We start from the raw sequence: 5918 nt of genomic DNA on the forward strand, positions 1-5918 counted from the left end.
CCAGATTCCCAAACTTAAAAGAAATTGTATTTTTTATAAATTGATAATTTTAACCCTTTTTTCTTATCATTTAAGCAATTAAGATAAACTATAAAACAAATTATCAATATCTTTTATCTTGTCTTTATCTTTTCCTGCCAAAACAACATAAACAGGATAAATAACTCTGCTAATAGTTATTTTTGTATTATTCTTGTCATTTTGAAATGTTAGGTCACAGTTTTAATGAATGTGTTGCTAATTGATAGTTTATATAATGTTTTTTATCTATCTATTTAGAATAAGATATTTTTTTTAAAGGATTAATTAATAGTTTATATATATTTTTTCATTATTTATTTAAAGGAAGATTTTTTTTAATGGACTTGGTACTTCACATTCAAATCTAAGGACAAAATGGGAAAAACAAATAATTCATTTAAGATTCCTGAGAATACATCAAATATTATCATCTCACATTTCTGGGAATCTCCCAATGAAACCAAATATAGGAATAGCTACATTCCTAGGAATGTGATTTCTAGGAATCACATTCCTGGGAATCTAGATGCCAGGAGTAATGTGGATTCCCCGTACCAAACGCCACATAAGGGTTGCTGGGAATGATCTGCAAATCACCTCGTCTGGGGTTTGTTGGAGGTTTAATATCGTATTGAATGCCTCTATGTGGTTTAGGGGATCCTTAGTGCCATTGTATACTTCCGCTGAGGGAGACAAAATTTGGGAGGTAAAGGGCACTCCAAAATACTGGCAGTGAAGGGTGAGTCTGTCCTCTTGATCATACCATCAAGATTTACTGCTGTTTTTCCCTTCATGGCGTTCTTGACTTCATATACTCCTTACTAAAGTTCTTCATCATCTGATTGCTGCCATGAGTCGACTTTGTGGTGTGCTCGGAAGTTTCTCTTTTGCTATTTCCTGGGCTATGGGCTTCATCATCATTGTCATTGCGGTTGCGCCATGAATGTGATGTACTTGTGCCCTCTAGACGCACTTTCCGCTTCAAGTCTTCATTTTGTTTCATCAATTCTTGCACATTAGCTATCAATGCTTGAATTTGTTGAGCCATCACCACCGGGTCCAACGGTGCAGTTGTGGTTGAGTCCATCAATTCTAAGGAACTTAGTTAGTAGAGAATTCAACGGCTTATTGTCAATGTTCCCACAAATGGCACCAAACTGATAAAGCATGATTTCGCCTCGTCATTATGTTCCTCGTCAGTACGATGGATGACCTTGAGATCCTGTATCAAAGAAGACACTAAGCAGATAATGACACCAATTTGGGGCCTGCCAAGGACCATCTGATACTTAAATTAGCTTAAACTCTTTAAAAATCTGTAATCTGTAGAGAAATTTGTGTGTGTCTTCAATATCCCTATTTACCTGTCTCTACTAGCTTTATATAGCCTCAGACTAAGTAAATGCTCAGTCTTCCGACATCCCTAACATTGTACCACAGCTGGAGGATTTATAGCTCAATAATGACCACTTGATATTAAACATTTAACGTTCGCAACAACCATTTAAAGCCATTTAAATGCATATCATTGGACGGTAATAACGGCTCCGTACTTATTTATCATTGGTCATTGAATGCTGTCTGGAATTAATGCGTTTACGCTCGTCCATACTTTTACTCCTCATTAACATGGACGGTTTGCAAATACGGACAACCATTTATGCACTACTTGTCAATTACACTTGAGTATTGTGTGAAGTCATCACCATATAATAGCCCATGTCAGGATGTGTTATATGAAACCAATGTATGAAAGAAAAGAATTTTTCTAAACCATTATATTGAATAAAAAATTACTCATTTTATTTCATTTTCAAGTTATACATTTTTTAAAGTCAAGTCATAGACCTTTAAGCAAAATAAAAACTTTTTATTTTTATTTAACTATTTTGTGCATTGCACAAGTTAGCGACTAGTAATAATATAAGGCAAATAATTATACATTAAAAAAATACGCTTAAGCATTTTAATGAAAGAAAAAACACCACGTCAGATAAAAAATTCTGAAAAAAGACATCGTTACCAGACATAAATCACACATTCACATAGTTATCAAAACTATACACAAATCCAACAAGAAGCCTCTGTGTTATGATCATTAGTGTTATAAAGCTCAACTTAGGTGTAATATTATACAAATCTCATTGTTGCAATACTGATTACTCAGATTTTGTCTTCTTTCGCAACAAATGGAAGTCCTGATGAATCATGAGTAACGTTGCAACAACAAACCCTCTCCTCCAATCACAATAATAGCTGTTTGAACTTTCAAATCTAAACAATTTAAGGGTTTTCAAAAGAAGAACGATTCTCAAGCACAGTGTTCATTCCTTTAGCTTATCCCAGTCGCTGAAGCACCGATAAAGCTTCAAAGTTTTCAAACGGCGTTTTTTCATAAATAACTAAAAAATCCAAACAATATTATTAGTTACCCAACGTTTCAAATTAATTTGGTTTCTAACAAATAGAGTCCATTGGACTCGATTTTGGGCTTATAAATCGAGTACAACATTCTCGATTTCCCTATCGTAGCACTGGCTGAGCTGGACAAGGAGTCCACGTATACATAAAAATCGAGTCCAAAGGACTCGATTTCCAAGTCTGTCACACCACGCTTTTCACACTCAGGTCACGTGCGCATGTGAAATCACTTTAAAGGAAATCGAGTCCAGTAGACTCGATTTTGGGTCCCCAACCGCTTTTCGGGCACGTGGATATAACTCGAGTAAACTAGACTCGATTTATTTGCTTTTGAAAATCGAGTCTACTGGACTCGATTTCCGTGAATGGTCCCCAGCCCGTCCACGTGTCGTGTGGGTCCCAACTGGGACCTTTTTCCCCCTTTACCTGGCTCACAGATATGTGCTCTCTCATATCCTCTTCAGCTGTTTGGTGCCACTCTCAAGTTCTCACATTCCTCAAGTCTCACACAATTTGTCACATTAACAACAATCTCTCACAGGTAATACAATATTGAAAATATTCTTTATTAGTTAATATTATGATTATTTGCTAGGTTTTTTTTTTTAAGAAACAATTAGAACGTATTAGGTAATTTTTTTTTGTTTGTTAGTGGAAATATTGTGATTAATTTATTTGTTAGTATATTGTGATTAGTTTAGTAACTAGTATATTGTGATTAATTGCTAGTTTTTTTTAAAAATTAATATTATGATTAATTATTGGGAATATTTTTTTTTGTTAGTGTAAATATTGTGATTAAATTATTTGCTAAGTTTAAAAAAAATATATTGTGATTAATTATTGGGAATATTTGTTTATTTTTTGTTAGTGTAAATATTGTGATTAAATTATTTTGCTAAGTTTTTTAAAAAAAAATTAATATTGTGATTAAATTATTGGGAATATTTGTTTATTTTTTGTTAGTGTTACAAATTGTGATTAAATTATTTGCTAAGTTAAAAAAAAAAAAAATATTGTGATGAATTATTGGGAATATTTGTTTATTTTTTGTTAGTGTAAATATTGTGATTAAATTATTTGCTAAGTTTAAAAAAAAATAATATTGTGATTAAATTATTGGGAAAAATAATTGGGGGAATATTTAGTACCAAATATTGTGATTAATTATGTTATTACAACATATTGGGAATATTTTTTTTTGTTAGTGTAAATATTGTGATTAATAATATGCTAGGTTTAAAAAAAAAAATATATTGTGATTAATTATTGAGAATAATTAGTACTAAATATTGTGATCAATTGTTAGGAATATTTTGTACTTTTAGGTCTTAATCATGGGTATGAAATGGATTATAAGTTTGATACCTAAGATAGTATTTTTAGTCTTTTTAGCATAAATTATTTCAAGATATATTTGTTTAAGATTTGTAACAGAGATTTCAATGGATAACTGGTTGGTGTAATATTTAAGTTTGATACCTAGAACGATTTGGAATTTTAAAAGAATATGAAATTGGTAATGACTATTTTTGTATGTGACCTGAGGTGAGTATATGCAAAGTTTTATGATTGATGTTGATTAAGAGTTATAAATTTGTTACTAACACAATTGCACTTGATGATTTATAGGTTGGCAATGATCTATATAAATATATACTACGGTGGACCCCTTAGCAATGCCAACCCTTATGACGGATTTCCATTTTAAGGTTCGGGTATCCAGTGCTGTTATATGGTGATACGCCGTAAGTTAAAGATCTTGAGTGATTTGAAGATAAAAATTATGGAAGAGCTACAACTGAACCCTGCTTTGCATGACATACATATTACTTTCCGTTCTCTACATGAAGTCCTCAACCAATGCATTAATTACAGATATATGGTGATAATAAAAGATAAACATGTGAAGATCATGTTTAACAAGATGCGTCAATGGGAAAAAGTAGCAAATTTTGAGTTGTACGTCACTTTGGAGCTGCGTACAGAAGTCGGCGTAGAGGAAATTATACAAACAACTACATCTCTACAGTTTGTAGTCCCAGATGATCAATGCACCACGTTGGGAGGCTATACACCCCCTTTTCAAGAGACACCAATAACAGTTGAAAGTGAACCTGGCAATAGATATGAAGATCAATTTTGTACACATCGAGGTGAATCCTCTACACTTCCAGTAGTTGAAGATGAAGACAAACACTGTGTTGGGGAAGATCTTGACGATAGAGATGAGTATGAAGAGAGGATTGAGCGAGGCGACTTTGACAGAGGTGTTGATGACCATGAAATTACTCTCAATCCTCATGTTGATGATATGGATGAATGTGATGAAGATGATGTGGATGCTATTGTTAGAGTTCATCATGTTACAAATGTGACCCCCGTTTATGAACTTCTCGCCTTATCATTTTATAAAAATACTTGGGAAAATATGGTTGATCCTGAAGTTGGTGAGCAAGTATTTGCTTCTTCTTGGAATGCAGACATGAATTTTTGTACGGGGTTGATTTTTGCAAATAAAGAAGCGGTGAAATGTGCATTAACAATTTATGCCGCAAAGTATAACAGAAACTTTATGACTAGCAGGTCGACTAAAAGTAGACTGTATGTGAAATGCATGGATGGGTCATGCAAGTGGTACATTGGGGTAGTCATGAAGCCTAAACAGGGAATATGAATGGTCATATCTTATGGGGGTCCTCACAATTGTATGACTCTTGGCATGACTCTTGATGATAGAATGATGGATTGTAATTTTCTTGTAGTAGAATTTGTTCCAACATTGCAAAAAAATCACATGGCAACAATTGATCACCTTAGAGATTACATCAAAGGGAAGTATTATGAACATAAGCTTTCTTATTATAAGATATGAGATGCGAAACAAAAAGCTATTGCAAAGATATTCGACGATTGGGAAGAGTTTTACGAAAGGTTGAAAAAGTTGTTGTTGGCATACTTGGATCAAGAAGCTGGCACTCGGTACTGGTATCTCACTAAACCGAGGGAGGAAGGTGTTACAATATTGCGATATGTATTTTGGGTTTTCGCTCCGTGCATTGAAGGATTCAGACATTGTAAGCTAGTGATCAACATTGATAGGACCCATTTGTATGGTAAATATTGAGGGGTGTTGATGATTGCAATGGCCATCAATGCCAACAACAAGGTTTTGCCTCTCGTCTTTGTTGTTGTGGACAAAGAGTCAAGGCCTAGTTGGAGGTGGTTTTTAGATTGCTTCAAGATTTCACTGGGGAAAGTGATAGCAAATAAGGACATCTGTGTAATTTCTGACCGACATAAGGGTATTCGAAATGCAATTGCGAACTGGCCTAGAGATGATGATAGACGAGTACGAGTATGCCACCGACATTGCCTTTGACATGTTGCTAGCAATTTCAACACGCATTTTCAGGACGCCACTTTAAAGTCATTGGCCTTGAAAGCGGGGTATGCTACTCAGGAAGCTAAATTTG

This window comes from Castanea sativa, chromosome 3 (genome assembly GCF_040712315.1).
Source record: "Castanea sativa cultivar Marrone di Chiusa Pesio chromosome 3, ASM4071231v1".
NCBI classification, from domain to species: Eukaryota; Viridiplantae; Streptophyta; class Magnoliopsida; order Fagales; family Fagaceae; genus Castanea; species Castanea sativa.